The sequence below is a fragment of the Colobus angolensis genome, unplaced genomic scaffold, assembly GCF_000951035.1.
Source record: "Colobus angolensis palliatus isolate OR3802 unplaced genomic scaffold, Cang.pa_1.0 Scaffold411, whole genome shotgun sequence".
Taxonomy (NCBI): Eukaryota; Metazoa; Chordata; class Mammalia; order Primates; family Cercopithecidae; genus Colobus; species Colobus angolensis.
In genome coordinates, this window is record NW_012117500.1 from 1,607,551 (window position 1) to 1,630,108 (window position 22,558).

Genomic DNA, 22,558 nt, shown 5'->3' on the forward strand with positions numbered 1-22,558 from the left:
TATATATATGTATATATACAATAGAATACAATAGAATATTCAGCCTTAAAAAGGAATGAAATTCTAACACATGCTACAATTTGGGTGAACCTTGAAAACATTGTGCTAAGTGCAAGTAGACACACACCAAAAAAACAAATATTGTGTGGTTCCACTTGTATGTGATATCTAGAATAGTCAAATTCATAGAGGCAGAATGTAAAATAGAGGTTAGCGGTGGCTGTGGGGAGAGGAGAATTGGGAGTTATTATTTAATGGGCACAGAGTTTCTACTGAGGATGATGAAAAACTTTAGAAATGGATAGTGGTTATGATGGCACAACATCATGAATGTATTCAATGCCAGTGAATTGAACACATAAAAATGGTTACAGTGATAAATTTTACATTATGTATATTTTACCACAATAAAAATAAAAACTAATTGCTATTTGATTTCTCTAGACTACTGCTTCCCATCCACTCCCAATTAGTGATAATAACTAAGAGGCACTGAACACATACTATAAAGCAGACTTTCTGAGCTATGAAGTAGCAAGCAAAATTGTCATCACAGTCATTACATTATGTCATCACAGGCATTATAGTGTATGAGAATAGACGATTTAAATAACAAGACAAGTCATGGAAAACTGCAGAATTCCTTTCACTAGTAAAAGATATCCAAAATTTCACAAGTCTAAAAAGCAGGAAAGGACATTATTTAATCATTCTACAAAAGTCTACAAACATGACCATAAGAGAACACAAAGAAATTTGAAGACTGCTTTCAATCTCAGTACAAACAAACCTCTAATACATGGCTGAAATTATGCAACAGTTCATAAAAATGTAAGCATTTTATAGGAATCTTATCTGTCTTCAAGTACAATACAAAAAAAGGTAAATCTAATAACAAAGCATGATTTTGCTGCAATGAGAGCTCTAAGGAGTAGATATTTTCATTAAGTTGGTCTATCACAGGTCCCTTCTAAAAAGTTTTAGCTAAGAAAGTGCCCAGAAGTTCATTACATGGTAGGTTTAATACCCAAAAACATGCTTGTATGCTGACTCCAAGAACGGCAGTATTCTAACTAGGTTCTGGAAAGTTCTACCTGAGTTATACTGAATCTAAATAACCATAGTATTAAGATCAAGGTCAAAATTCCTTTGGATCCATTCCAGCAATTTAAATTTTGACAAAAATTATCACTGGTTGGATTGGCCTAATCAAAGCAAAACTGATTTGGTTGATCAGTGAGCAACCTTAAGGTCCCTCATGGTTCTAGCATACTTCCATTGTATTGTTGCAAAAATTGTTGAAATATCCAGCCCTTCCAAGCTAAGGGCTATTAATTTTGAGACTATGAGTACCCATAGTTTTGAGTTTACAATTGCCTACTTCATTGTTTAATAAAACATTAGCAATTGTCAATTAAGCTTTAATGATAGTATTAAAATGCAAAAGAGGATAATTCATACACTTTTCTATTACTTGGAAACAGAACTTTTGCTCTACAGAACAAAATCTGTTAAAATAGCCTTTATGTATACATTGAAACAGAATAATTTGCATAAAACAGATCATAATTAACTTATGTGGCTTTAAAATTTACAGTGTTGTAATGTACATTTCCTTATCTAATTCTCATTAATATGTTGTGATGTGGACTTTAGACTGAATATTCAAGTTTCCCATTATAAAATCTAAAACAAAAACAAAATGCAAATAGCAATGGCTCTCAGAGTGAACTGAGTGCTACCTTAAATTTACAAAAATCTTCACAATTTTTTTCTTGATAAAAGCAGCAACAATTTTCTTTGGACTAGAACCATAGTGTTGAAATGGTTCTTGGGCCTAAATCACATGTTTGTGCCATTCAACATCATATTATGTGGGCAAGTGAAGCAAACACAAATATAAGCATAAAGAGAAAACACAAAGATAAAACTGAATAAGTAGCTATAATACTAGTCATCTTAATCACCACAGAAAGACAAATAAGAAAGGAAGACTGAAAATCTGCTATTCAAAATAAATGTTAGTGGCTCATGCCCCAGCACTTTGGGAGGCCAAGATGGGAGGATCACATGAGCCCAGGAGTTCAAGGTCACCCTGGGTAACATAGTGAGATGAGGTCTCGACAAAAATAAATAAATAAATGTAAGTTAACCTTAAATTATTTGGGGAAAGATTTTAGTTTTTAAAATTAGTTTGTTATCCTTGAGTTCATGTTTTGAGGACTTTGTGTGTTTTGAACATACAACAATGATAAATAACATTTTTAAAAGAAGATCAAAACATGACTGCATTTAAAATTGAGATAAGCAACTCCAAGAATCAAGGGCACCAAAATATTCAGTAATGAGCAGGACCCAAAAAGGCCTGTGGTCCTTTGCATACATAAGTAGGCAGAGGATTCTGGGAATTTAGCTCTTGAGAAGAAGCTGGAGTTGGACTCCTTTGCTCCTAAGAGGAGGAAGAATATACGCTGCCAACCATTGCCTGTAGCTGCTACTTACATGAACCTCATAGGCATGAGGCAGATGGACACACACCCCACCTTGCAACAAGATGCTGAGCCAAGCCATCCCCTGACTCTGTGACTGATTCTGCAATAGCCCAATCATCACTGAGGGACAAGTGCAAGGAAGCACCAGTATGAGACATGGTCCTGGATCAAAGGCCAGGTGGTCAAGCGGGAGGTAGGTGGGTGCAACCTCAAAACTGCTACACAGGGAGAAATTATACAGAGAAAGAGACAATCTTCAATACATGATAAGCCAGAAAACCCTTAAAACCAAGACACATAAATGAAATTACAGTTAAGAGAGACAGTCCATGAATCAGATTATGGATTTATGCCAAAAAAGTTTAGTACCTTTAACAAGATAAAGAAATAACACTCATAAAATAAAAAAGAAGTCTAAATCCAAAGCAGTCAGTAATAAAGAACGGATAATGATAAATACATATTAGTAAAATTAAACTTATAAACATTAAAATTTTTAAAGAGATAGACAAAATAAAGTGCTAGTCCAGCCCAAAGAGAAAAATAGTAATAAATTGGAAGGCAGTCTAAGGAATTCACTCAGAATGTAGCACAGAAATGAAGGAATTTTAAAGATATCTGTGTCTGTATGGATAGAGAGAGAAACAGAGACAGAGACAAAGACAGATAGAGAGAGGCTCAAACAAATAGTAAAAGTAGTGCCGTAAAAATAGAATCAAAGATATGATGGGGAAATAACATTCTTGAAGATAATTACTCAGATTAGTACAAGGACTTGAAAAGTCACTATCTAGTAAAACTGAAGATGCAACTTCCCTAATCAAGCAATTCTATAATTCATAAGAATATAAGAATATACCAATAACTTTTAAAGTTAGATAAAATGTTAATTTTCTGGAAAAGCACGAAAACACAAAAATTGGCTCAAGAAAAATGGAATTTCCAAATAAACTTAGAAAAACTGAATTAATTTTTTAGTATCTACCAAAAGAAAACCCTAACCTCCCACAATTTTATAGGCACATTTTATCCCATATTCAAGAAATAAGATAACATCTCTTATATGAAAAAAATAAGTTCATATAAAGACATTATTAATCTTTAGTAATTAAAATGGTGTGATGTTGATGTACCAATGGAAAAAAATGTACCAATGAAATAGAAAAGAAAACTCAGAAACAGAGATATCCATGTATCATATGGTATATTGCAAAGATGGCCTATAAATTAGTAGGGAAATGTACCCTTATGGCCTACCAAATAATACAGATGCTCTCATTTAAGCCATTCAAAGTCATCAACAAATGGCTCAAACTTATCTCTGTAATCTTACAGCCCATTACTTCCTCAACTATATCATCTGTCCTATCAAAACTCATCTAATCATTATTTCCCTAAAATGCTGTGTGGACCTGCCTCTATTACTTTTATCCCAGCTGGATTTTCCGCTTAGAATGCCCTTTTAACTCCCCAGTACCCCTGGCACATTACAGCTTATTTTTCAAGGCACAAATCAAAGAGTACACAACAAAAAATACACTTCTCAATCACAAATATCACATAGGGATTGCATGCTGGCTATTTGGGTGAGTGTGTTATCTCTTCGATCGAGCTGAAAATCATTGAGGGCAAGGACTGTTGATCTATTAATGATGTCCCTTCCCTGCATAGTCACACACACCTACAGTGGCCTAAGACATGATAAGCGATCAATAAAAAACTTTCAAATTGAATTTAGGAGTTGAAATAAGGTCAAGAAAACTGTTACCCAACAACTTGAAATGTTTCCAGTTTTCCAAAATTAGAAAAGATATGTTCTACACAATTTTCAATTGCTAGGAAAAATAGTCTAGTCTCCAGTTACCAATTACTAATGCTTTTCAGCTATCATCACTTGCCAAAATTAGAGACCCATGAGGGGTCAATACAGGTTAGAGATTCTTATCATTTAATCCAATTATGTTCCATTTGTATCAGTTATTTTCAGTCCATTAAAACACTTATTCAAACTCTTGGGTATTCCCCTATCTCCTTTTTAAAAGTATTTCCTTCAATATGTTAAATGAATAAAAGAGGCTTTTGCTGAATCCCTGCAAAAACATACTAAATGACTGAGACTAGAGCAAATATACCTCCTGAATTAAAGTACAGAAATAGCCTTTAGAGAGAATAATAGCCTAATAATATAGGAGATGTCAAAGACTGAAAACACTAAGTCTTAGGGCTCTTACGCAAAAGGCATGTGGCAGGGAATCTTTGCTTTTCACTGTGAAGGGGAAAAATTCAGATTTTAGGCATAAATACACCTCCATCCTGATGGGAAGGAGACACCAATGGGACCAAGTTAATACAATTAAAACCTAAAAAGGACTGGGTAGAAGTGGGGTCAAGATAGGAAAGCCGAACCTTCAGGTTTCCTCTGCATTCACATCAATTATCTGTAAGTCAAGAGGTAAAGGCAGCAGCTACGGAACCTAAACTAACAATTATTAGAGGTAGTTCAAAGGCCTGGAGGCCAAACTTTGAAAGCAGAGGTGATGAAAGTCTTGGGTACCAGGGATCAAGAGCAAATCAAGCATTTGAAACACAAAAAGGTCAAAGCAGAGGTGAAGAGGACAACAGGATTTCAGTGACCAAAGTACACATGAATACAGAACTGTGAATGTCATAGTGAGCAAAACACTGGCACCAAGAATAAGAATGCAAAAATGTCTGATTTGTGAAAGAATCATGATATGTTATGAAAATTGATACTTTCTGATTTCTTCTATACATCTTACTAATTATAAATTATTCTGAGTTGACCAATAAATGCAGAAAGTATTTAAACTAGCCAGAGCCCAGAAGTATTCTGGATACAGGTGAGTTCTGATGGCATCTGGAACAGAAAAACTGGATGTAGCCGATTGTGTCTTCCAAAGATGATCGCCATAGTATCTCCTATCCAATATGTTGTTCTGCAATATGACTTTCACATTTCCTCATCAAGAAGTGGAGTCTTATTACCTTACTCTGGGCTTGGCTTTAGTGGCTCATTGAACCAGTAGAATATGACAGAAGTGACATTCCAACCTCTGAGAGCAGATTGTTAAAACCCCTTGCAATTTCTACCTGAGCCTCTTAAAAGGATCACTCTTGGGATGCTGTCTCTGAGGACTGTTGCCATATGAAAGGTCTCAGCCACATGAAAAGGTTATGGGTAGGTATTCAGACATGTAGCCCCAGCAGAGCCCCTAGGAAATAGTCATCACCAATTGCCAGCCGTGTGACATTCCAACTCAATTGAACCTTTAGACGAATGTAGCCCTAGCCTCTACTTGACTTCAACTACAAGAGAGATGCCAAGCTGAGACCAGTTAAGCCACAGAACTGTGAGATATAATAATAAATTGTTATTCTAAGCCACATGTTTCAAGATGACTTGCTATATAGCAATAGATAATCAGTACCTAGGGTTACAGGGATGATTTTTAAAATATCTCTATCTATGGCTAGTAATACTGGGGCCATGACACTTATAGTTATCAACTCCAGCAGACTCAGAAATTCACTCAGCTACCCTACTCCACCCTTTTTGGTTCTCTAATAAATGTTTGGTGATGGATGGATATGAAAGTTAAATGAGACTTGGTATTACCTGGGAAATTTGATTTGCAGCAATTCCACAATGCCTATTGTTGCACATAACTAAGATGTGGCTAGAGCCTGGAACAATTGAAAATGTAGAAGAGTCTGTATTGTAAGACCAGGATGGAGAGCAAGTACTGGACATAATTGAGTGATCACTAAATACATTAGAGAATCCACACTCTAGTGACAAGTGGCATTTGAAGGGAGAAATTTTCCAGAGAGATCAATGAGACCTTTCTCAATTAATACCAGTACTTGTGTTGCTTGTTAAATTGTTGCATTTCCTCCTGAAATATTACAGGCATCCGGCTCTTTCACTTACCTCCAAACCTTCAATTGTTCAGTCTCTATTAATGCAAGGTCATAATGCAGAACAGAATACGATTCTCAGTTTATGGTCAATTCTCAATTATTCAGGGCTTATGGAGTTACAGCGCAGTCCAAGAGATCTCTGCTTAAATATTGACTTCATTGACATTTGGACACATCTGGAAATTCAGTCTGCTTAATTTTGACTTTGCTGACATCACAACTCAGTTATTTGAAATCTAACTACCTAATCACCTCTAGTGCAAGTTTGGGCTAGATGGATGGCAGGAGAAAAGTAAACATTTATAGATTGTCTTTTGCATTTTACATACATTATCTAATTTAATCCCCATAGCAATCAATGAGGTATTACTATCCTTATTTCATAGAAAATGAAACTGAGGCTAAGAAAGTTCAACTTAAGTTTGCTTCCTTCCCCACTTCGTTGCTTAACAATATAATTAAGAAAATAGACTCTAGAATCAAACAGACTGGAATTAATTATCTTTTTATCATAATATGTTTTTATTAAAATGAGTTTTATAATGTACAGTTTATCTTTGTTTTTATACCTGGTAGTTTCTCTATAATTTACTTTTCAGAAAAGTCATATTTTTCTCAAATGACCTAGCTTTTACCTTTGTTAACTCACACCTGCACCCATCTGGTGAACAACTAGCATTAGAAGTGAAACCAGCAACCATTTAACAGCAAACAGTAGCAGCAGCATGCACCAAAAGAGAATGGAAAGTGAAAAGAACACAACAGATCATTTTAAAAGGTATACTCCCTAGAATTTTTTGACAATGTTTGAGCGTGGTTCTCACAACTACAATTCGATAAGTCAGTGAATCCTGAGTTTTATTTGGAAAGCATGGTCCCACCTTGTGTAAAGAGAAAAAACAGCCCTAGAATAAGACTACCAACTATAAAGGGCTATTCCACGGCATCAGTTAAACCATGCATGCCATCAATATAGTCTTTTGCCAAACACGGACCTTCAGTGTAGATACACAAATCTCTGCCAACTTAGCTTCATATTTTACGTGAAATATGGATACAATACAGGAGAGAAATATAAATGGTCTGCAGTGTGACTTGCAATTCTGCCTATTAAAAAACTGTGTGTTGGTGACTTACCCGTTAACTAAAGGACTTTAACTCCAGGCAGGTTGTTCTAATTCTCTTTCAGTAATGTGTCAATTGCCTGGTTCTTGACTGACAGCTGAAATTAAACAAAAAAGTGAATTCCATTCTACAGTGTGACAATCTTATGGGAACACTAAGAGGTAGATTTTTTAAAAGTCTGCAATCTCTAATATAATGAAAGCATAAAAGCATTTGCAAGCATCACGTAAGATGTAACAATAGAATGTGGACTGCTCTAAATCAGAGAGCACACAGACCATGCTGAAGATTAAGTAATGACAATACACAAATGAACTTCAGCACTAATCTTTGAGGAATACATTTCACTGCAGTAATATTAGTCTAAAATTAATACATTTCACTGCCTGCATCGGCAGGCAGGAGGCAAAGCAACAAATAAAAGCAAAGATCAAAAAATAATCTCTGGCAAATAGATATTCTGCAATTTCTAAAATGCAAGATAAAATGAAGGAGCCCAATATTAGACCTAACCCCTTTTAATCTAAATGAAAATGTGAAGAAATTAAAACTGTCTATAACTGATAACTAACCAGCCAGAATTGTATTCCAATCCACAGAGACAAGTTAAAAACAGGTAAAAACAGCAGATTATTTTATATTGGCAATCAAATATATATGAAAGAAACAGTAAAATGTTTTAAAAATTGGCAAAAACTATTTAGAAAATAAGATTCCCTGAAGAAAAATTATCAAGGACATGTCTAAATACATGTTAGAATGAGCCGATATGGACCAACTTCCCATTATCAACTACTAAGACAAAGGTTCTAGACATGGCTTAAAAGTGTTAGCTTTATCCGATGCTCTGACAGTGCAGAGTGATATTGGACCCAAATGTAGGATCTGGAGGATGAGAGCTTGAATGTTAGTACCTTGGCTGAATTGGGCTCAGGGTGGGGAAAGTGATGGTAAAACCAGGACTCCTGCAGAGAGCCAGAAACTAGATCCAAGCAGCCAATTCATGAAAGAGAAACTAGAAAGACTCAGTCCTCATGGAGGCAGTGTCAAGGAAACTCGCCTTCAGGATGGGAAAACAGAAAACAATTTTTCTGAAAGCAATTTAGAAACCCATGCTTGCCCTACACAGGGATGTAGAATCAAAGTTACACTTCCTTCATGGGGCAGAAATTTTAAGCCAAGAAATTAACATAAGAAAACTGATCTGAAACTGCTGAAACATCTAGAGCACTGACAGAAGTAAATAATATCACTTTCAAAGGGTGCTTTCAGATCACTGGTGACTCAGACACTGGCAACACAATAGAAACAACAGGGAAAAGATGAGCTCACAATAGAAAATTGCAAATCACACAGGGAAGAGGAGACAGCATACCAAAAAAAGGGAAAACTTCACAACCTAAAGATTAGGCATGACACAACTATTTGAGTTTATAAACTAAACGTGTTCAAAGTTATTAAAGAAATTAAAAATAGAAATAATAATGAACATCCTAGATATTTCTTGATTTCTGAACTATGTCCTCAGACATTCCTTTGGTAATTTTGGAATAAAGTCTGTTTTTTTTTTTTTAATCTGAAAATTGGGGTAGGAGGGTAGTATACACTACAAAGGACACAAGGGAACTTTTATGGGTAATGGAACTATTCTATAACTTGATTGATGTGACATTACAAAACTGTATATGTGTGTCAAAACTCAATGAGCCATACATCTAAAAGAGTGAATTTTACTGTATGTAAAGCATACCTCAGTGCCTTATACCAAAAAACAAAAACAAAACAACAAAAAAAAAAACTCCTCCTTCAGGATATCCACAGACAGCAGAAAAAAAATAGCAAAATAGATATTTTCACTCACGGAAAATGAATGCTTGCAAAGATTCACCAAGAAATAAAGTCAACCAAAAAAGTAAAGTCATGGAAAAGAAGTGAGTTCAATTTATATTAAGAATTCATTTATTGAAAGCAGTTAAGATTTTACTTGAACACCAGGCCTCAAAGGCAGACACTGGTGAGGCAGCCTCACATGGGAAGCAGCTTCTCTGGTGAGATTCAGTGTCAACTCACAGCCACATCCTTTTCTATAAAAAATTTATGACAGCAAAGTTCACTTTCATTTATAACACTGAAAAAAATAACTAAAGCTTTAGTAAACAGATGGTGCCGAAGGTGAAATTGTATTTGGTGAATTAGAAAATAAGATAATTTGAATCCAGATTTTACCAGTAATTATTAATATGATCCTATACCAGGTGTCTCACTTCTCTATTCCTTAGATTTCTCGTTTGTGAAAACATAAGGAATTAGCCAGATGATCCTGTGGGTCCATTCCTGCCCTCATGTTCTAACAGTGTGATTAATTTGGGCTTGGACAAACAACCACTAACACTTTAAGGTCAAAATCTGATTTGGAGAAAAATTAGAGACCTGTAAACTCTTATTGCCATGATTGAAGCTTTATAAGATAGTAGAGTAGGAAAATCATGTTTTCCTCAAAAACATTTATTTGAAGAGTTTTATTGTGAAGTTAATTTCCACACTGAAGTGGGAACATTAGAACTTGAAATTTCTCTTTCGGATTCTCTAGACCTATATTATAGTTTATATGGCACCAACTGGTATGCTGCAATTTTTATTCTGGCACTAACTACCAGAAGTTAGCAAAGACCCCACAAGTTAAGGGCTCAGTCCCCCCACAAGACTACTCTCACTTGAGACTCCAGCTGAACATCAGGGTTCCCCAGGCCACCTGCACTTTGACTGACTACAAATTTGAGGGTTCTCACAAACCCCTCAGGTTTGATAATTTTCTAGACCAAGTCACAGATCTTAGGAAAGTGCTCTACTTATGATTAAAATTTTATTATTATAAAGGATACAGATAAGGACCAGCCAAATGAAGAGACACATAGGGCAAGGCCTGGGAGGGCCCCCAACACAGAGCGTTCATGTTCTCTTCCCTCGGACAGAACAGGTCAACCTCCCAGTACATTGATGTGTTCATTTGTCAGGAACCTCTCCTAAGCCTTGGTGTTCAGAGTTTTAATTGGGGTTTCAGTATGTAGGCATGATTGATTAAATTATTGACCACGTGATTCAACTCAATCCCCAGCCTTTCTCCCCTCCCCAGAGGTCAGACTGCCTCAAAGTAGTCACCTTTTAACCATGTTTTTGGTCTTTCTGGTACCCAACCCCCATCTGAAGTGATTGGAGGACTGATCTTGAGTCATTTCATCAGCATAAACTCAGGTGTGAACCAAAGGACTGAACACCTCTATCACTCAGGAAATTCCAAGAGCTTTAGAAGCTCTGCATCAGGAAGCTGAGATAAAAACCAGAAAAATTCTTTATCATAGAGCATAGCTCATCTCAGCTTCTCTATGTAGAGTCTTTTAAAATAGTCTTTCTATGAATACAGGCATTCCTAGCTCCAAGATGCTAGTGGATCACAGCTGCCCTAGGTACAGAGCCCCAGTTTGATATGACCTTTCAGCTTTAACACCCAACTCCAACTAACAAACATCCCTATCTTGCATTATATCCCTCTGAGAATCCAAATACATCCAGTTTGAGTCAAGAGTCCATTAATCGAAAAAGCTGTGATCACAGCAGCAAAGTTATAGGATGCTTCAAAATAGGACTGACAATTCTCAGAGAACAGAGCCGGTACTTGGCAAGCATCAGACAATATAAATCAAAGTATAGTTTCTATGGTTATGAAAAGCACAGGTGTGCAAAATGGGCTTAGAAAACATGAACAGGAAGCTGTACAAGTAGAACCAAATATAATCAAGCTCCAAGATTTTGCCTTCCTTCCTATGCTCTTTTTTAAAAGTAGATACAAAAATAGTTTTAGTCAACTATATTTAAATAGAATGTCAAAAGATTAATTTTAAACATTAATTAATCAAAAGATTAATATTAAGATTAATGTTCTTGGGAGTCAAACCCAAATTGGATATATTCTTTCTTGTGTACAAATGGCTCTGTTTTGTTTTATAGAATCATTGTAAATGGAAAGAGTGGTTTGTGGCAAATGGGAGAAAGGAAAGTTCCATTTGGGAGTATTTTCTAGAAATAAAATATGGAGAGCTAATAGACAGATAAAGGCTTACCAAATATTACATATTTGAGCTAAAAGAAAAAAGGTAAAGGTCTCTTCAGCTGTATGTGAGGGAAGCTAATTAAAGCTACATTAAGAAAAATGAGAATGTATCACAATGATGAAGGGATAGCTCATGAACTCCAAATGCAGAAATGTAATCTGGCTTCCAAAAGAAACCAGAATTGAGGCCTCAGAAGCCTCCAGAAGACTGAACCCCTTATTTTAGCATGTTACATCTCCTAGCAGTCCCATCCTACTGTTTCTCAGGCTACATGAATAAGCATGATGGCTACTTCCCAACCCTAGGTTTACTTTGCCTCCATTTGAAAGACCAAACTAAAGAAAGTTAAAAATCCTTAGTTGCAGTTCATTCATTCCAGAAGATACCATCTGATCAACCCATTCTGGTCCAATTGGCAATGGCCGGGAGGGAAGGAATCACACAGTGCAAATATGGCTGCTCACTGTAGGGCAAGAAAGCAGTTTAAAAATCATTTATGAGTTGAGGAAACACCCCAGAAAGAGTCTCTAATACTCTCTGCTTACTTAGTTCCAGAAAAATAATAATTGACCTGGACAAAAGACAATATCTAAGCAGAATCTCTCCAGGATACTGATGGGTTCTGTATTTAATGTTTTTATAAATTATGTGAAGAGTGAATGCTCAAAAAAAGTCTCACATTTGCAGATAAACAAAGATCTTTGGAGTATGAATAAACCAAAATGACAGAAATAAAATGCCAACTTATTTACTTCAATGAGTATAACAGAAAGGTAATACATTAGTTCTGAAAAATCAGAGAAATATAATCTTGGATGCACTGAAAAGAATTTCAGATAGAAACCTCTAAGACCCAAGTATTAGTCACTCATTTACTAATGCAACAGAAATACAGAGAGAAGGTGGGGCAAGAGGGAAGGCAGAGAAGAGGAAGGAAAGAAAGAAAAGAGAAAGGAAGAAGAAAAATGCATGCTAATACATCATCATTACCTGATGAAGCAAGGTATTATCAATCCCCTTTCTCAGAGAAAGAAACTGTGACTGCAAATTTCCATAAATTACCCAGGATCACCAACTAGTAAGTAGAATAACTGGAATTCCAGCTCAGGTGTGTTTATCTAACTGCAAAGTATACATTCTCTCCAACACATGATTATGCTACATTTTTGAGATTTGGCACGAAATTCTTGGCAAAAACATTAAGGACTATTAAAATAGCTTAATGAAGGCCGGGCGCGGTGGCTCAAGCCTGTAATCCCAGCACTTTGGGAGGCCTAGACGGGCGGATCACGAGGTCAGGAGATCGAGACCATCCTGGCTAACACGGTGAAACCCCATCTCTACTAAAAAAATGCAAAAAAATTAGCCGGGCGTGGCGGCGAGCCCTTGTAGTCCCAGCTACTTGGGAGGCTGAGGCAGGAGAATGGCGTGAACCCGGGAGGCGGAGCTTGCAGTGAGCCGAGATCGCGCCACTGCACTCCAGCCTGGGCGACTGAGTGAGACTCTGTCTCAAAAAAAAAAAAAAAAAAAAAAAAATAGCTTAATGAAAAACTATGAGACACTGATTTTTTTTTAACACTCTGTCAAAGTCTGGAGATGCATCGTAACCCCTTTGGAGTCAGGTTATGAAACATGAAAGGTCAATGCAGTGTCTCTACTCATCTACTTTCACAAGCCAAACATGCTACCCTCTTTATTGACTCTGGCCCGGAATTTCCAAGAGAAAACTCTGGCCTCAGGTAAAACGAAAATATTCAAACTCAAAGGCAAAGAAGAAACAATAAAGAAAAAAAAGGATGCATCATGTTAAAGAAAAAATAGGCCTGGCACAGTGGCTCACGCCTCTAATCCCAACACTTTGGGAGGCCAAGGCAGGCAGATCACTTGAGGTCAGGAATTCAAGACCAGCCTGACTGATGTGGTGAAACCCCTTCTCTACTAAAAACACAAAAAAATTAGCCAGGCATGGTGGCACATGCCTGTAGTCCCAGCTACTCGGGAGGCCGAGGCAGGAGAATCGCTTGAACCTGGGAGGCAGAGATTGCAGTGAGCCGAGATCAGGACATTGCACTCTAGCCTGGGTGACGGAGCGAAACTCTGTGTCAAAAAACAAAAAAAAGAAAAGAAAAAATATAAGCTGCATATAGGCAATAGGCAAATAAAACAAAAATAAAGTTAAAGTGGAAACTGTATTTGTAATATATATGACAGTAACTATTCTTTCTTTAAAAATCAATTGTATTAATATATTTAAGATATATAACATGATGCTATGGGATACACAGGAAGAAAATAGGTAACTATGTGCGATGATGAATATGTTAATTTGTTTCATTAATATATTCATCATCAAAACGTTACCTATTTTTGTTTTTATGGCAAGAGCAGCTAAAATCTATTCATTTAGCATAAATTCCAAATGCAGTACAATTTTATGAACTACAGTCATGCTGCATATTAGATCTCTATATGTGCTCATCCTAAATATCTGCTACTTTGTGTCCTCTTGACCTACATCTCCCCATTTCTTCCCCACCCATAGTAATCACTGTTTTGTTCTCTGTCTCTGTATATTTGAATTTGCATTGTTTAGATTCCACAGATGAGTGACATCATGTAATATTTGTCCCTCAGTCTGGCCTATTTCACTTAGCATAATGTCCTTCAGGTTCATCACATTGTGGCAAATGGCAAAATCTCATTCTTTTTAGAGTTGAATAATATTCCATCATATATACATACCATTGTTTCTTCATCCATTCGTCTACTGATGTACACTTAGGTTGTGTTTATATTTTAGCTATTGCCAATAATGTTGCAATCAACATGGTAGTGTAGATATCTTTATGAGGTGGTGATTTCATTTTGTTTGGGTACACGCCTACAAGAGGGACTACTAGGTCATGTGGTAGTTCTGTTTTTCATTTGTCTAGAAACCTCCACACTGTTTTTCATAATGGCTATTGGAAATCTGCATTCCCACCAACGGTATACAAGAGTTACTACTCTTAATAGCTAAAAAAAAAAAATCAAACAATAAGAAAACATTAAACACAACAGAAAAGGGGCAAAGGACTAAAAGAAAAATGCATTTCCCAAATAAACTTATGAAAACTCTGCCCATCCTAATAACTTCATTATTTGTCTATCTAACTGCAAGTTTCTCTTTCTCTCTCACTCTTTTTTTAACAATACTCAGGATTATGGAAGGTATTAGAAAATGTGCTTTCTTAAATATTGCAAGTGAGTGTGCAAAATGTTACACATTTTCTGTAACATAGTTACTCAACATGTATCAAAGAATAAAAGCATCCATATACTCTTTGACCCAACATTTGCACTTCTAAGAATGTATTCTAAGAAAAAGTTAGACCTTAAAAGCTGTAAACATTCATATTTTTATATGAAAGTATTTATAAAAGCTAAAACAAGTTCATTCTTGGGTAGGTCTGAAAAAATAAACTAAAACAAGATAATCTACAAAAATAGAAACTGCTTAAAGAAAGTTGACCCATTTATATTTTTAAATTACTTGCAACCACTAAAAAGTGTGTAATAACAGAATATTAGTGTTCTAAATAATTGTGTGTGACACTCACCAGATGTATACCAAAATATTAACAGCGGTTCTTTCTGGGCAGTACTATTTTAGAGGATTTTTACTGTGTATGTGTGTGTTGTTCTCTGTTTTTCAGTTTCTGTAACAAATTAAGTTGCATTATTTTTATAATCAGAAAAAAATTATTTGTTAGTTAAAATGCAAATTATTCAAGAAGAGAGGCATATTTCTATTTCTTTTGTCTGTATAAAGGTTTTAATTCTATCAGAGGAGGTCACAAACATGACAACACATTCTGAGTGGCTGAAAGTAAACTGTCTTCAAAAATTTCCTGAGCCTTATTAAAGCATTCCTTCCCAGAGCAAAACACAACAGTGCATTTCTAATAACAGCAATTAGCTTTTGATGATAAGTTCTACCCAAATAATTACTACAGGATTCAGAATCTTCAAAAGCAACAATACAAACAGTAACAACAACATAAAACAACAATAAAAATGATAAAATACAAAATCAAAGCAAAGTTATCTCCTTAAAAACAAAGGATTACTGTTGAAAATACAAAGGCTATCATGAAAAAAATTTATTGTCTTTAATAACATTTTTGATTTGCAAATGCCAATGGCAAAATGACTTTATTTTCCCCTCTTACGGGTGCTTTTATGATCATGTTTGGATATCTCTAAGGGTGCTCATGCAGTTGTCTGCTAAGAAGAGTGTGATTGCTATAGGGGCCAAGGGAATACTTCCCCTTTGCTTGCCCCCTACAGCTTCATTGAAAATCAACTAGCAAAAGGCAGATTAATAGAAGAAAAGCCAAACAAAATTTATTAATGCACACACATGTGCACGGGAGTCATAAAAAATGTAAAATCTCAAAGAAAGGGCCAGCTGGGTGATGCTTTCATGCCATGAGGTTAGGAGTTTAGAGCATGCCAAGACAGGTAATGGGAAGGAGAGAGAAACAAAAGTGTGGGGCAAAGGCAATCTTATTACATAGATGAAACGTCCCAAGTAGCAACTCTCAGAAAGAATAAATGGTATCCTGTGGCTGAGTCAATCTTTTCTAGATCTGGGTAAGGGAGAGGACCGCAGAGAAAGCCTGGATTTATTATTTCACTAATGTGGTTTTTTCTCTATAGATGCAAATCTCCACAAAAGGCAGCTTTTCAGGGCTATTCCTGTCTGCATGCCCTCTGAATAACCATCTCAAAATATGTTCAAGAAGTATATTTTGGTGCAAAACATTTTTGGTTTTCTTTAGTCCCTCATTTGAAACTTTGTGTTTTGAAAGTTTCACATATTAAAGTGGGGTTGTTAGCTATGAAGAGATTTGGGTCAGAGGTTGTGAAATAAGAGATTGGCAAAGGGGAAGGGGGAAAAGCATACATTAGACCACGCAGCTGATATGTTGTTGAATCAGTCTCTTATAAGTTGGTTCGGTTAAACAGTTGTGCCCCATTCCAGGGGGCAGCATTGCAGATGGGATCTCAAAGCCAAGTCTCTATATATGATGCAGGCAGACAGATGTTTGTAAGTAAAATGTTTGTAAGATGTCTGTTAGTAAGAGGCATGTCTATGGAAACAAAGGAAAAACTAAGGTTAATATCTAGAGTAGTCTATAAACTAGTTTTTCTCTAATCTCTATAACACCTTCAGTTGGATTGGGCAGATGTGGCAATCGGACAGATTCTTGTAGATTGTAGTTCAAATCATATGTTCTAGTGAACCTTCCGAGTGGTCCATACATCAGCAGGCATGAAAGCTGAAGATAGATGAGAGAGAGAAAAAGAAAGAGAGAGAGAGAGACAGACAGACAGACATGCAGACAGACAGATAGGGCTGGGCACAGTGGCTCATGCCTGTAATCCCAGCACTTTGGGACGCTGAGGCAGGTGGATCGCTTGAGGTCGGGAGTTTGAGACCAGCCTGACCAACATGGAGAAACCCCGTTTCTACAAAAAAATACAAAATTAGCCAGGCGTGGTGGTGGTGCATGCCTGTGATTCCAGCTACTCTGGGAGGCTGAGGCAGGAGAATCGCTTGAACCTGGGAGGTGGAGGTTGTGGTAAGCTGAGATAGCGCCATTGCACTCCAGCCTGAGCAACAAGGGCAAAACTCCATCTCACAACAAAAAAAGAAAGAAAGAATGAAGAAAGAAAATAGAAAAAGATAGATAGCTGTAGTGATTTCTTCTGAAGTTTGTATCATGTTGTCTAGTTTCCATTTGCAGGGCTTTAAAGAAGGCAGTTTTAATTTCTAGTGATTCTAAGTTAGAAGAGAGAAAAATTGGAAATGTTAGTCTGCACAGTCACAGTCATATATTTGAGGAAACTAGAAATTTAGGATTTAGTTTAGATTGCAGGTAAATAATAAAATCTCAAAAAAAAAAAAAAAAAGATCCAGAACCTAATCACAGAGGTACTATAGGTTTCCTTCTGAAACATAGTTTTCCTCTCTCCAGTACCCCATTTCTAACAAGGAGAAATCATAGTAAGACCAATTTATTTACAAAATAAGTTTAGTCTTATTACACTTGGCCTATTTGCATAAAGTATAGAAAGAACAGTGATTGCTATACAGGCTCTTTTTAAGTTGGCTTTGCTGGAATTTTTTAATAAGGAATTTTGGATTTAACTTCTAAAAATCTCTTGAGGCTCACAAGCAAAGCCAAATACTGTGTCTATGATACCTTTATGAAACAGGTGAACTCAGTCTGGGCAACATAGCAAGACCTTGCCTCTACAAAAAAAATTAAACATAGCGAGGTGTGGTGACACACACCTGTAGTCCCAGCTACTCAGAAAGTTGAGGTGGGAGGACCACTTGAGCGCAAAAGCCAAGGCTTCAGTGAGTTGTGATTGTGCCACTGCATTCCAGCTTGAATAACAGAGCAAGACCTTGACTCAAAAAAAGAAAAAAAAAAAAAAAAAGAGACAAGGGTGAACTCCTCTTTAGCTGAAGACCCCCAAAATCTCTTGAGGTTCCTGGGCCTGTCAGAAACTCGTATTTAGTTTTATCAATATCATGTTGTCCTTCAGAATCTTTAAATAACCTGTAAATCTTTAAACAATCTTTAAATAGCCTATAAATTAGACAAAATTATTTTGTTCTCAATAAACACAATCTTCATCCCTTTGTAACTTTCCTCACCAAAAACATACCTTATTTTTCTCGTACACTTTGCATATGGAATTATTTCTTATTTCATTAGTTTTAAATATATATATTCTCATATATAATTTTATATATTTAATCTTAACTCAATAATGCTAATTTCTAGGGAAACCTAGGAAATGAGTGATTTTGGACTCTTTTATATCAGTATTTACAGATGAAAGCCATTTTATAATTTTTAGAAAGATATGCTTTCTCAATTTTTTGTTTATTAACACCTCTAATTATATTGTTTCTATACCATATCAAAATAAGATGTAAAAGTAAATAAACTTATGTTTAATAATTAATGTTTTCATATTTTAACTTACTTAGAAATGACTTAGACATTTTATAATTATCTATTACTTAATTAAGCATATTATGTGGTTTGGCTGCGTCCCCACCCAAATCTAATCTTGAATTCCCACGTGTTGTGGGAGGAACCCAATGGCAAGTAATAGAATTATGGGGGTAGGTCTTTCCTGCGCTATTCCTGTGATAGTGAATACGTCTCATGAGATCTGATGGTTTCAAAAGAGGAGTTCCCCTGCACAAGTCTCTGTCTTTGCCTGTTGCCATCCATGTAAGATGTGACTTGCTTCTCCTTGCTTTCTGCCATGATTGTGAGGCCTCTCTAGCCACATGGAACTGTAAGTCCATTAAACCCTTTTTCCTCTATAAATTACCCAGTCTCAGGTATCTCTTTATCAGCAGCATGAAAATGGACTAATACAATATGACTTTAAGATTTAAAATTACTAAAAAAAAATTTTGAAACTGTAACACAGATACCACACTTCCCCATGACTTCCCCAGTTGTCCTAAGTCCCATGTACCATGTGGCACCAAAGAGGCTATGAAGGATAGCACCTATGTGGGTCCTAGATTTATATATCAGATGTAGAACCCAGGACAGAGGACAGAGCTCTGAAGATGGTAACTGGTAGCCCAGGTGCTGCAGGCACATATATGTCCCCAGGTCTTCTTATGGCCACCTACCCACACCCCAGAATCCGGAGACCAAAAACCAAAAACATAACTTCACAGTAAGATGTGTGCAAAGCTTCAGGTGAGCCCAGAAGCCAGCCCTTATTGCTTTAGCATACAGACAAATCAAGCAAGTACAAAAAATATTATAAAAGCAGCAGTCGTATGATGTTAAAGCATGTAGCAGAGACAGCATATACCCATCTGAAAGTAGATCCAGGCAAAAATGTCTAAACTATATTTAGTACTCACAATTCTGAAGACTGCCTATTTTATTTTACCAACAGTTTTTAAACTAGCTTTACTTTCCAAAGATTATCTCAGATCACATAGCAATATCACATACTCATAATTCATATTGACATATAGACAGACGCAAAGACGGAAGCAGATCTTACAGCTTTCATTAAGATTCTTCATTTGCCAGCTTCCAAATAGTTTTGCTTTCCCCAATTCAGACCATCAATCTTCTGATTACTCATTTTACTCCCCTAAGAAAATAGCTAGGCAATCCCAAATTTGTACTTCTAAAGGAATGACTCTTAGGTGGAACAAGGTAGAAAATTTATATCTCAAAGGCACAAAACATAGATCTAAACATAATTATCTGCCAAGACAAAGAGGGGTTTAGATAAATGCACAGATAAGGAAAGATAGCCAGGAAAAGTACCTTAAATAAAAGTAAGGTTTGTTATGTAAACTTGCCTTTCTCATTGTAAAAGTTTCTCATGGTTTAGATGCAGAGAGGAATGTGCCCTTGCAAATGGAGGTTTTCTTTATAGATATAAATTTCTTTCATGAAGAGCTTTTAAATAGCCAGTGAAATGCCATAAATATGTACTTTGGAGATAGATTTAGTTGAATAGGTGGCTTTTAAAATTAGTTTCAGTTTCTTAACTGGGAGGTTGATTTCAGGGCAATGTCCATTAACAAATGGGGCCAAATCAACTCATAACTCTTAGGACTCCATGAGAAAGAAAGGCAGCCCAAAAAGGGGTCACTGGCACCTTGGCTTTGTTCCTCAAGGGGTCCCAGAGTCACTAGCATATCTTTTAGATCTGTTTATGTGGTAATCGAAACTCTCTTATTTTCTTTCTGCAGTTTTTCATCCAGTGACCAGCAAATGGAGGAATTATGGTCTTGAAGGGGAACATATCAATGACTAAAGGAAGCTAGATGGGAGACTGAAGGTGGCAAAAGGAGAGGCATAGCAAATGGAAGAGGGTGTCCCAGAGTCACTCTTAAACTTTGAGAAGTTTGAGATATTAGGTTAGTGCAAGAGTAATTGAGGGTTTTGCCATTACTTTTAAGAGCACAAAGACCAAACATATGAATATTTATATTAAAAAATAAACCAGAGCTGCTTCATCTAAGACTACTGTAAATGCTTTTCTCCCATTAATCTTAATTTGAAAAAGGAAAAAGAGATAATCCATGATTTTTACCGACCTCTCGACAGGATTCGTGACAGACACCTGGGAATCTGACTGGGAAGATATTCTTACCCTACAGCTGGCATGTCAGATCCTGGGTTCCCTTGATGTGACATCCAGAGGAGCAGTGTGGTTTTGGTTATCCTGCTCAATACAGCAAAAGTGCAGAAACCAAGGGGAAACTTCCCCTTCGCCTTCTGAAGGTTCACTGAAAATCAACTGACAAACCGCCCACTATTAGGAGAAAAGCCAAACAAAATTTATTATTGCACACACGTGTGCATGGAAGTAATGCAAAACGTGAAAACTCAAAGAAAGGGCCAGGTGGTTAATGCCTTTATAACGTCTTGAGATTATAGAAAAAACGTGGGCTTGGAGTGCGGCAAGATGGTTATAGGAGGGAGAAACAAAGGCACGGGGCGAAGGTGGGCTTGTTATTTACATGAAACCTCACAGACAGCAGCTCTCAGAAGAAAAGAGATGGCAGTTTGTGGCTGAGTACATCTTTTCTAGATCTGGATAAGGAGGGGGCCTCAGAGAAAGTCTGGGTATTTATCTCAGTAATGTGGATTTTTCTCTACAGATGCAAATTTCTTCCACAAAAGGCAGCTTTTCAGGGCTATTCCTGTCTGTAGGCCCTCTGAATAGCCCTCTTGAAATATGTCACTGAAGTATATTTTAGAGTGAAATATTTTTGTTTTCCTTTATTGGCGAAAGAGAAAAATGTGGTAGTTGCAATATTCAAAGGAAACAAAAAATAGACTGTGCTTATAATTAATAAAATTGTATTATATTTTTAATTTCCTATATAGTATAGATTAAGTTAAATTGAAATAAGTCTGGCACCTCTCTTCCTGCTTTTCTTTCCGTCCAAAATATTTCTCCCACCTTACGCCAAAATGTCCAGCACACACTATTATTCATTCCGTAGGGTCCTAAAGGCATTTACTTCATCAAGAGGCTTTCATTATTGAAAGGCAAATACTCCCTGCGCCAAATTCAGCTCAGTAATTGATTAATTGGAGTCATCTGAGAGTAAAAAAGTGAGCAGAAATAACATACAGGTGAGGGGACTGTGTACCAAGGATATTCTAAGAGGGCAAATGGGAAACAAATGGCAAAGCTAAAGGGTCATAAAATCAAGCACTGCTTATCAGCTATGTATCCACGTGAAGATGATTACTATAATGATAAAATTCAGAAAAAAATATGCTTTTAAAAATCAAGAAAGCATCTACTTCAGCCCACACTATTAAAGAATAGAAAGCAAACCACTCGTTTCCTGAGATGAGCAGCTTCCTCTACTAACCACAAGATGGGGCTCTATTTGGGATGACCATGCTTGGATTCCATACTCAGAGCCAAAACAGCAACTTGCATTAGAAATTCCATTTATAAACCATTTCCTTCCAGTCAAATCAGTTTTAAATAGTACTTGCTGCTGTTAAACCCCTTTGCCCAAGTATAGACTTACATCCATTGAGAACTGTTCATTTAACGATGTTGCATTTATGTAGGCAAAGTCAATACTGAGTTCCAACATCAATAGCCATCATTTTCTGTTATGGACTGAAACAGGGCATTTACGTCCCCTCAAAATGTGTACATTGAAACCCTAACCCCCAATGTTATGCTACTAGAAGGTGAAGCCCTAAGGAGAAAATTAGTTTTAGATGAAATCACAAGAATGGAACCCCTATGGTGGGATTAGTGCCCTTTTAAAAATAGGTCCGCCCGTCTCCACCAGGTGAG

At 36.5% G+C, this 22,558-nt stretch overlaps 1 long non-coding RNA gene across 2 annotated transcripts; it reads left to right on the forward strand.

The window, feature by feature from the left end:
* Window positions 1–7,149: 7,149 nt before the first annotated feature.
* LOC105521887 lies at window positions 7,150–20,661 on the forward strand. 2 transcript variants are annotated; one of them, XR_001003352.1, is made up of 7 exons: window positions 7,150–7,212; window positions 7,624–7,720; window positions 9,370–9,490; window positions 16,370–16,464; window positions 16,695–16,760; window positions 18,862–19,036; window positions 20,475–20,661. It is a non-coding gene; the product is annotated as an uncharacterized LOC105521887 (long non-coding RNA). The 2 variants fall into 2 exon arrangements; XR_001003353.1 differs by having other exon boundaries at window positions 18,889–19,036.
* Window positions 20,662–22,558: the final 1,897 nt, after the last annotated feature.